We start from the raw sequence: 11936 nt of genomic DNA, 5'->3' as shown, positions 1-11936 counted from the left end.
CTTTCAAGTTTGAATTCGAAGATGGGCATCGACGCGCACGCGTACATGGCGTGCATGCGTCGATATGACAAGAGTGGTGATGGGCGCAGACACATACATGACGCTGGACGTAGAAGTGGCACTTCATCATCCACGCGCACGAGCACAAGACGCGCACATGTGGACAGCGTTCATGGCACGAACGTAGCGTTCAGTTCATGAACGCTACCAAGGACACAGACGCACACATGGTACGCGTGAACATGGTTGAGGCAGAAGACAGCATCGATGCGCACACATGCAATACACGCATGCGTCGATAGGGAAAAAGCCAGGGACGTGCACGCACCAAGGGTGCACACGCATCGGTGAATGAACGCATCGTTCACTCTAAGAACGCTACGTTCTCCTAAAGCAACCCTCAAACCACACCAGATGAGAACCCATTCTGATCTGTTTCATCAAAGGCCAGAAAGCCCACTTCAAGTACTGGGATGACAAAATTAGAAAATGTATAAATAGGAGAACATTCAATTTCATTAGGGACCTTCTCTTGGGATATTTTGATTTTTAGCCTTCTTTTAGTTATTTCTTGGAATTTTTAGATCTGAGTTTATTTTTTTATTTATGTTCATCATTTTCTTATTCTGCAATTGATTTTCTATTTTGGGTTCTAGAGCAATTATGAACTAAACCCCACCTTCATTAGGGGGAGGAGCTCTATTGTAATTCCCATGAATCAATGATATTCTTCTTCTTCTCAATTCATCTTTGTAGCTATTGGGTACCTTCGGTTTTGATTTAGAATTCTTCACTCAGGAAGGAGGTTGAATTCCTGAATGCTTGTGTGAGCCTCTGAAGGGGAATCACTTGCATTAGAATTGGAGCTCTATCCTTCACTCCTCTCTTGATCGATACCATTCGGGAGGAATTGAGATCTTGGGAGTTATTGTGGCTTATGGATGAGATATTTGCACTTAACCTCTTCTCATGACAATTGGATCAAGGAATGGGCAAGATTGATTGTGATTTGAGAGATTAGATTGCCAAGGAATTGGGATCCAATCATTTTTAATCTGCCATAGATCTACTAGATGATTGAGAAAGAAGTTGAGACCCAGTTGATTCATGAAGGATTATAGTATCTCCAATCCCTGATGAATCACTTCCTTTGAATTTCCTTCACTTTGATTCCTCTGCACTTGCTGCAACATACATTTGTTAGTTCTGTTTGATTCCCAATACCCAAATCCCCTTATTATTCATGCAATTTGAGTTTCCTTGCTATTTTGTATTCCTGCACTTTTCATTCCTGTATTTTAAGATTCAGCTCTTTACTTTTCTTTCACTTTAAGATTCAGCAATTTTAATTTCTTGCACCTTAAGTTTCTGTCAAATTTATTTTTATGCCATTTACTTCCTGCCAATTTACTTTCAGCAATCTAAATTCCTTATCATTTACTTTCTGTTAAATCAATTTGATGGACGAAATTGTGATCCTCAAAGTTGGTCTCTTTGTATTTGTATGAAATCAAAAATACCGCAAAGAGATCATGGTGTGATAAATTGGGATCTTAATAATCCCTGGTGTGATCATAACTCCGTTCATCTTAACCAGCAAGTGTACTGGGTCATCCAAGTAATACCTTACGTGAGTAAGGGTCGATCCCACAGAGATTGTTGGTATGAAGCAAGCTATGGTCACCTTGTAAATCTCAGTTAGGCAGATTAAATTGGTTTATGATGAGTTCGAAAATTAATAATAAAAAGAAAATAAAAGGGATAGAAATACTTATGTAAATCAATAGTGGAAATTTCAGATAGGCGTATGGAGATGCTGTGCTCCTCTTAAATCTCTACTTTCTTATTACATTCATCCAATCCTTCTTACTCCTTTCCATGGCAAGCTGTATGTAGGGCATCACCGTTGTCAATGGCTACATCCTATCCTCTCAGTGAAAATGGTCCTATGCTCTGTCACAGCACGACTAATCATCTGTCGGTTCTCAATCAGGTTGGAATAGAATCCTTTGATTCTTTTGCATTTGTCATCAAGCCCAGCCTTCAGGAGTTTGAAGCTCGTCACAGTCATTCAATCCCAGAATCCTACTCGAAATACCGTAGACAAGGTTTAGACTTTCCGGATCCTCATGAATGCCGCCATCTATCTAGCTTATACCACGAAGATTCTGTTGGGGAATCTAAGAGATATGCGCCTGGCCTATAGTAGAACGGAAGTGGTTGTCAATCACGCGTGTTCATAGGTGAGAATGATGATGAGTGTCACGGATCATCACATTCATCAAGTTGAAGTGCAACGAATATCTTAGAATAGGAATAAAAGAGAATTGAATAGAAAATAATAGTAATTATATTGAAACTTGAGCTACAGTAGAGCTCCACACCCTTAATCTATGGTGTGCACAAACTCCACCGTTGAAAATACATAAGTGAAAGGTTCAGGCATGGCCGAATGGCCAGCCCCCTGAATGATCAAGAGACCGAATGATCAAAGACTACAAAGTCAAAAGATTAAACTGTCAAAAGATGTCTAATACAATAGTAACTTATCCTATTTATACTAGACTAGCTACTAGGGTTTACATGAGTAAGTAATTGATGTATAAATCCACTTCCGGGACCCACTTGGTGTATGCTTGGGCTGAGCTTGATCTATCCACGAGCTAAGGCTTTTCTTGGAGTTGAACTCCAAGTTATAACGTGTTTTGGGCGTTCAACTCCGGGTTGTGACGTGTTTCTGGCGTTTAACTCCAGACAGCATCATGTACTTGGCGTTGAGCGCCACTTTACGTCTTCAATTTCCGAATAAAGTATGGACTATTATATATTGATGGAAAGCTCTGGATGTCTAATTTCCAACGCGGTTGAGAGCGCGCCATTTTGAGTTCTGTAGCTCCAGAAAATTTATTTTAAGTGAAGGGAGGTCAGATTCCAACAACATCAGCAGTCCTTTTGTCAGCCTTTTTCAGAGTTTTGCTCAAGTCCCTCAATTTCAGCCAGAAATTACCTGAAATCACAGAAAAACACACAAACTCATAGTAAAGTCCAGAAATGTGAATTTAACATAAAAACTAATGAAAACATCCCTAAAAGTAGCTTGAACTTACTAAAAACTACCTAAAAACAATGCCAAAAAGCGTATAAATTATTCGCTCATCACAACACCAAACTTAAATTATTGCTTGTCCCCAAACAACCGAATATCAATTAGGATAAAAAGAAGAGAATATACTATAGATTCCAAAATATCAATGAATATTAATTCTAATTAGATGAGCGGGACTTGTAGCTTTTTGCTTCTGAACAGTTTTGGCATCTCACTTTTTCCTTTGAAGTTTATAATGATTGGCTTCTCTAGGAACTTAGAATTTTGGATAGTGTTATTGACTTTCCTAGTTAAGCATGTTGATTCTTGAACACAGCTACTTATGAGTCTTGGCCGTGGCCCTAAACACTTTGTTTTCCAGTATTACCATCGGATACATAAATGCCACAGACACATGACTGGGTGAACCTTTTCAGATTGTGACTCAGCTTTGCTAGAGTCCCCAGTTAGAGGTGTCCAGAGCTCTTAAGCACACTCTTTTTGCTTTGGATCACGACTTTAACCACTCAGTCTCAAGCTTTTCACTTGGACCTTCATGACACAAGCACATGGTTAGGGACAACTTGATTTAACCGCTTAGGCCTGGATTTTATTTCCTTGGGCCCTCCTATCCATTGATGCTCAAAGCCTTGGATCCTTTTTACCCTTGCCTTTTGGTTTTAAGGGCTATTGGCTTTTTCTGCTTGCTTTTTCTTTTTCTTTCTATTTTTTTTCGCCACTTTTTTTCGCAAGCTTTTGTTTTCCACTGCTTTTTCTTGCTTCAAGAATCAATTTTATGACTTTTCAGATTATAATAACATTTCTCTTTGTTCATCATTCTTTCAAGAGCAAACAATTTTAACATTCATAAACAACAAGATCAAAAATATGCACTGTTTAGGCATTCATTCAGAAAATAAAAAGTATTGTCACCACATCAATATAATTAAATTAAATTCAAGGATAAATTCGAAATTCATTTACTTCTTGTTCTTTTGAATTAAAATATTTTTCATTTAAGAGAGGTGAAGGATTAATGGAATTATTCATAACTTTAAGACATGGTTACTACATACTAATAATCATGAAGTAGAGACACAAAACATAGATAAACACAACATTAAAAACCAAAAAACAGAAAGAAATAAGAACAAGGAATGAATCCACCTTTAGTGGCGTCTTCTTCTTGAAGGACCAACAATGTCCTTAAGCTCTTCTATGTCCCTTCCTTGCCTTTGTTGCTCCTCCCTCATTGCTCTTTGGTCTTCTCTTATTTCATGGAGAATGATGGAGTGCTCATGAAGTTCCACCCTTAATTGTTCAACATTGTGGCTCAAATCTTCTAAGGAAGTGTTGAGTTGTTCCCAATAGTTGTTGGGAGGAAAGTGCATCCCTTGAGGCATCTCAGGGATTTCTTGATGATGAGCTTCCTCATGCATCTCTTGAGAACCGTGAAGGGTCTCTCTTGCTTGCTCCATCCTCTTCTTGGTGATGGGCTTATCCTCTTCAATAGGAATGTCTCCTTCTATGATAACTCCAGCTGAGTAACATAGATGGCAAATAAGGTGAGGAAACGCTAGCCTTGCCATGGTGGAGGGCTTGTCGGCTATTTTGTAGATTTCATTGGAGATGACCTCACAAACTTCTACTTCCTCTCCAATCATGATGCTATGAATCATGATGGCCCGATCCACAGTAACTTCAGATCGGTTGCTAGTAGGAATGATGGAGCGTTGAATGAACTCCAACCATCCTCTAGCCACAGGCTTGAGGTCCAGTCTTCTTAGTTGAACTGGCTTGCCTTTGGAGTCTCTCTTCCATTGAGCTCCTTCCACACATATGTCCATTAGGACTTGGTCCAACCTTTGATTAAAGTTGACCCTTCTAGTGTAGGGGCGTTCATCTCCTTGCATCATGGGCAAGTGAAACGCCAACCTCACATTTTCCGGACTAAAATCTAAGTATTTTCCCCGAACCATTGTGAGATAATTCTTTGGATTCGGGTTCATACTTTGATCATGGTTCCTAGTGATCCATGCATTGGCATAGAACTCATAAACCATTAAGATTCCGACTTGTTGCATGGGGTTGGTTAGGACTTCCCAACCTCTTCTTCGGATCCCATGTCGGATCTCCGGATACTCATTTTTCTTGAGCTTGAAAGGGACCTCAGGGATCACCTTCTTCTTTGCCACAACATCATAGAAGTGGTCTTGATGGCTCTTGGAGATGAATCTTTCCATCCCCCATGACTCGGAGGTGGAAGCTTTTGTCTTCCTTTTTCCTTTTCTAGAGGATTCTCCGACCTTAGGTGCCATTGATGGTAGTGGAAAACAAAAAAGATTGTGCTTTGACCACACCAAACTTAAAATATTGCTCGTCCCGAGCAATAGAAGAAAGAAGAGAAGAAGAAGAAGAAGAGAATATGGTAGAGAGGGAGAGATGTAGGATCGGCCAAGGTGAAGAAGAGGGGGTTGTGTTGTGTGAAAATGAAGTAGAATAGAAGGGTATATATAGGGAGAGGGGGGAGTGTATGTTCGGCCATCTAGGGTGGGAATGGGTGGGAAAATGGTTTTGAATTTTTGAAGGTAGGTGGGGTTTATGGGGAAGAGTGGATGGATGTGAGTGGCGAAGGGGGTGATTGGGAAGAGGGATTGAGGTGATTGGTGAAGAGTGTTGGGAAGTGTGACATGGGGAATACTCATCACAAAATAGGATTAGGAGGTAAGGTGGGAATATAGTAGGTGGGGATCCTGTGAGATCCACAGATCCTGAGGTGATCCTGTGGGGTCCACAGATCCTGAGGTGTCAAGGAATTCCATCCCTGCACCAAATAGGCATTTAAAAATGCCTTTGCACACCATTCTGGCGTTTAAACGCCGAGTGGTGCATGTTCTGGGCGTTCAACGCCCATGTAAAGCATGTTTTTGGCGTTGAACGCCAGTTTCATGCTTGCTACTGGCGTTCAGCGCCAGCTTTTTCCTCTAGGCACATTCCTGGCGTTCAGCACCAGAATGTTGCTTGTTTCTGGCGTTCAGCGCCAGATTCATGCTCTGTTCTGGCGTTGAACGCCAGCCTGTGCTTCCTCCAAGGTGCAAATTTTTTTCTGCTATTTTTGCTTCTGTTTTTAATTTTTATGATTTTTTTCGTGACTCCACATGATCATGTACCTAATAAAACACAAAATAACAATAAAATAAAAATTAGATAAATAAAATTGGGTTGCCTCCCAACAAGCGCTTCTTTAATGTCAATAGCTTAACAGTGGCTTTCATGGAGCCACAAAGGTGATCAGGTCAATGTTGTATAGTTCCAACACCAAACTTAGTGTTTGGATATGGGATCTTAACACCAAACTTAGAGTTTGGTTGTGGCCTCACAACACCAAACTTAGAGTTTGACTATGGGGGCTCTTCTTGACTCTGAACTGAAAGAAGCTTTTCATGCTTACTCTCTTTTGTCACAGAGGGATGGCCATGTGCCTTAAACACAAGGTAGTCCCCATTCAATTGAAGGACTAATTCACCTCTGTTGACATCTATCACAGCTTCTGCTGTGGCTAGGAAAGGTCTTCCAAGGATGATGCAATCATCCTCTTCCTTCCTAATGTCTAAGATTATGAAATCAGTAGGGATGTAAAGGCCTTCAACCTTTACTAACACGTCCTCCACTATTCCATAAGCTTGTCTTAATGACTTATCTGCCAATTGTAATGAGAACAAGGCAAGTTGTACCTCAATGATCCCCCAGCTTCTCCATTACAGAGAGTGGCATAAGATTTATCCTTGACCCCAGATCACATAGAGCCTTTTCAAAGGTCATGGTGCCTATGGTACAAGGTATTAAGAACTTGCCAGGATCTTGTTTCTTTTGAGGTAGAGTTTGCTGAATCCAAGTATCTAGTTCATTAATGAGCAAGGGAGGTTCACTGTCCCAAGTCTCATTACCAAACAACTTGGCATTCAGCTTTATGATAGCTCCTAAATATTGAGCAACTTGCTCTTCGGTCACATCTTCATCCTCTTCAGAGGAAGAATAGTCTTCAGAGCTCATTAATGGCAGAAGGAGATTTAATGGAATCTCTATGGTCTCTATATGAGCCTCAGATTCCTGTGGATCCTTAATAGGAAACTCCTTCTTGCTTGAGGGACGTCCCAGGAGGTCATCCTCACTAGGATTTTTGTCCTCCTCCTCCCTTGTGCATTCGGCCATTTTGATTACATCAATGGCCTTGCACTCTCCTTTTGGATTCTCATCTGTATTGCTTGGGAGGATACTGGGAGGAGTTTCAATGATTTTCTTACTCAGCTGGCCCACTTGTGCCTCCAGATTTCTGATGGAGGACCTTGTTTCACTCATGAAACTGAAAGTGGCCTTTGACAGATCAGAGACTAGATTGGCTAAATTAGAAGTGTTTTGTTCAGAATTCTCTGTCTGTTGCTGAGGAGATGATGGATATGGCTTGCTATTACTCAGCCTATTGCGTCCACCATTGTTAAAGCCTTGTTGAGGCTTTTGTTGATCCTTCCATGATAAATTTGGATGATTTCTCCATGATGATTTATAGGTGTTTCCATAAGGTTCACCCATGTAATTAACCTCTGCCATGGTAGGGTTCTCAGGATCATAAGCTTCTTCAGAAGCTGCCTCTTTAGTACTGTTGGATGCATTTTGCCATCCATTCAGACTTTGAGAGATCATGTTGACTTGCTGAGTCAACACTTTGTTCTGAGCCAATATGGCATTCAGAGCATCAATTTCAAGAACTCCTTTCTTCTGAGGTATCTCATTATTCACGGAATTCCTCTCAGAAGTGTACATGAATTGGTTGTTTGCAACCATGTCAATGAGTTCTTGAGCTTCTTCAAGCGTTTTCTTTAGGTGAATAGATCCACCTGCAGAATGGTCCAATGACATTTTCAAAAATTTAGATAGACCATAATAGAAGATATCTAATATGGTCCATTCTGAAAACATGTCAGATGGACATCTTTTGGTCAGCTGCTTGTATCTTTCCCAAGCTTCATAGAGGGATTCACCATCTTTTTGTTTGAAGGTTTGAACATCCACTCTCAGCTTGCTCAGCTTTTGAGGAGGAAAGAATTTATCCAAGAAGGCAGTGACCAGCTTATCCCAGGAGTCCAGGCTATCCTTGGGTTGTGAATCCAACCATATTCTAGCTCTGTCTCTTACAGCAAAAGGGAAAAGCATGAGTTTGTAGACTTCAGGATCAACTCCATTCGTCTTTACAGTCTCACAAATCTGCAAGAACTCAGTTAAAAACTGGTAAGGATCTTCAGATGGAAGTCCATAAAACTTGCAGTTTTGTTGCATTAAGGAAACTAGCTGAGGTTTTAGCTCAAAATTATTGGCTCCAATGGCAGGAATAGAGATGCTTCTTCCATCAAATTTGGATGTTGGCTTTGTGAAGTCACCAAGCATTCTCCTTGCATTATTATTATTTTCGGCTGCCATCTCCTTCTCTTGTTCTAATATTTCTGAAAGGTTACCTTTTGATTGTTGTAACTTAGTTTCTCTTAATTTTCTCTTCAGAGTCCTTTCAGGTTCTGGATCAATTTCAACAAGAGTGCATTTATCCTTGTTCCTGCTCATATGAAAGAGAAGAAAACAAGAAGAGAAAGAGGAATCCTCTATGTCACAGTATAGAGATTCCTTTATGTTAGTAGAAGAAGAAATGATAGAAGAAAGAAAAGTGAAGAATCCAAACTCAAGGGATAGATTGGGTTCGGATTTTTTTTTAGATGAAGAGAGGTGAAGAGAAGTATTAGTAAATAAATAATTAAATAGAATAAGAAAAGAGAGGGAAAATTTCGAAAATAATTTTGAAAAAGGGATTAGTAATTTTCGAAAATTAAAAATAAGATAAGATTAAAATTAAAATTTAAAACAAAAAGAATTTTTTGATAAAAGAGATGAGATATTTTCGAAAATTAGAGAGGGAAAAGTAGTTAGGTGGTTTTGAAAAAGATAAGAAACAAACAAAAAGTCAAAGAGTTAGTTGAAAAAGATATTAAAATCAAATTTGAAAAGATAAGAAGATAAGAGGTTAGATAAGATATTTTGAAATCAAATTTTGAAAAAGATAAAATTTTTGAAAAAGATAAGATAAAGGATAAAAAGATTTAATTTTTAAAATTTTTAAATTACTTATTTCACTAACAAGAATCTACAAGATAAGATTCTAGAACTTAAAGATTGAACCTTTCTTAACAAGAAAGTAACAAACTTCAAATTTTTGAATCAATCACATTAATTGTTAGCTAATTTTCGAAAATATGATATAAAGATAAGAAAAAGATTTTGAAAATATTTTGAAAAAGATTTTTGAAATTTTTGAAAAATAGAAAAAAAATGAAAAAGATATAAAATTTTTTTTTTGAAAAAGATTTTGAAAAGATAAGATTTTTAAAATTGAAAATTTGACTTGACTTGTAAGAAACAACTAATTTTGAAAATTTTTGACTAAGTCAACTCAAATTTTTGAAAATTATGAGAAAAATAAGGAAAAGATATTTTTTTATTTTTGAATTTTTAATTATGAGAGAGAAAAACACAAACATGACCCAAAACATGAAAATTTTGGATCAAAACACAAGATGCATGCAAGAACACTATGAATGTCAATATGAACACCAAGAACACTTTGAAGATCATGATGAACATCAAGAACATATTTTTGAAAAATTTTTGATGCAAAGAAAACATACAAGACACCAAACTTAGAAATCTTTAATGCATGGACTCTAACAAACGAAAAATGCACATGAAAAACAACAAACAACACAAAACAAGAAATCATCAAGATCAAACAAGAAGACTTGTCAAGAACAACTTGAAGATCATGAAGAACACTATGAATGCATGAGATTTTCGAAAAATGCAAGAAAAATTTTTAAAGCATGCAATTGACACCAAACTTAAAATTGACTCAAGACTCAAACAAGAAACACAAAATATTTTTTATTTTTATGATTTTATGATTTTTTTGTATTTTTATTAATTTTTTTCGAAAATAAAGTTTGGAAAAACGAAAAAGAAAAGAAAAAAATTTTGAAAAAGATTTTTGAAAAAAAATTTTTGAAAAGAAAATTACCTAATCTGAGCAACAAGATGAACCGTCAGTTGTCCATACTCGAACAATCCCCGGCAACGGCGCCAAAAACTTGGTGGACGAAATTGTGATCCTCAAAGTTGGTCTCTTTGTATTTGTATGAAATCAAAAATACCCCAAAGAGATCATGGTGTGATAAATTGGGATCTCAATAATACCTGGTGTGATCATAACTCCGTTCAACTTAACCAGCAAGTGTACTGGGTCATCCAAGTAATACATTACGTGAGTAAGGGTCGATCCCACAGAGATTGTTGGTATGAAGCAAGCTATGGTCACCTTGTAAATCTCAGTTAGGCAGATTAAATTGGTTTATGATGAGTTCGAAAATTAATAATAAAAAGAAAATAAAAGGGATAGAAATACTTATGTAAATCAATAGTGGAAATTTCAGATAGGCGTATGGAGATGCTGTGCTCCTCTTGAATCTCTACTTTCTTATTACATTCATCCAATCCTTCTTACTCCTTTCCATGGCAAGCTGTATATAGGTCATCACCATTGTCAATGGCTACATCCCATCCTCTCAGTGAAAATAGTCCTATGCTCTGTCACAGCACGCTTAATCATATGTCGGTTCTCAATCAGGTTGGAATAGAATTCCTTGATTTTTTTGCGTTTGTCATCACGCCCAGCCTTCAGGAGTTTGAAGCTCGTCACAGTCATTCAATCCCAGAATCCTACTCGGAATACCATAGACAAGGTTTAGACTTTCCGGATCCTCATGAATGCCGCCATCTATCTAGCTTATACCACGAAGATTCTGTTGGGGAATCTAAGAGATATGCGCCTGGCCTAGAGTAGAACGGAAGTGGTTGTCAATCACGCGCGTTCATAGGTGAGAATGATGATGAGTGTCACGGATCATCACATTCATCAAGTTGAAGTGCAACGAATATCTTAGAATAGGAATAAAAGAGAATTGAATAGAAAATAATAGTAATTATATTGAAACTTGAGCTACAGCAGAGCTCCACACCCTTAATCTATGGTGTGCACAAACTCCACCGTTGAAAATACATAAGTGAAAGGTTCAGGCATGGCCGAATGGCCAGCCCCCTGAATGATCAAGAGACCGAATGATCAAAGACTACAAAGTCAAAAGATTAAACTGTCAAAAGATGTCTAATACAATAGTAACTTATCCTATTTATACTAGACTAGCTACTAGGGTTTACATGAGTAAGTAATTGATGTATAAATCCACTTCCGGGGCCCACTTGGTGTATGCTTGGGCTGAGCTTGATCTATCCACGAGCTGAGGCTTTTCTTGGAGTTGAACTCCAGGTTATAACGTGGTTTGGGCTTTCAACTCCAGGTTGTGACGTGTTTCTGGCGTTTAACTCCAGACAGCAGCATGTACTTGGCGTTGAGCGCCACTTTACGCCATTGAGAGCGCGCCATTTTGAGTTCTATAGCTCCAGAAAATCCATTTCGAGTGCAGGGAGGTCAGATTCCAACAGCATCAGCAGTCCTTTTGTCAGCCTTTTTCAGAGTTTTGCTCAAGTCCCTCAATTTCAGCCAGAAATTACCTGAAATCACAGAAAAACACACAAAATCATAGTAAAGTCCAGAAATGTGAATTTAACATAAAAACTAATGAAAACATCCCTAAAAGTAGCTTGAACTTACTAAAAACTACCTAAAAACAATGCCAAAAAGCGTATAAATTATCCGCTCATCACAATTCCACTCAATTCATCAATATTCGCCTAACTA

Source organism: Arachis hypogaea, chromosome 10 (genome assembly GCF_003086295.3).
Source record: "Arachis hypogaea cultivar Tifrunner chromosome 10, arahy.Tifrunner.gnm2.J5K5, whole genome shotgun sequence".
In the NCBI taxonomy this organism is placed as follows: domain Eukaryota; kingdom Viridiplantae; phylum Streptophyta; class Magnoliopsida; order Fabales; family Fabaceae; genus Arachis; species Arachis hypogaea.
Note: the sequence above shows the minus strand (reverse complement) of the source record.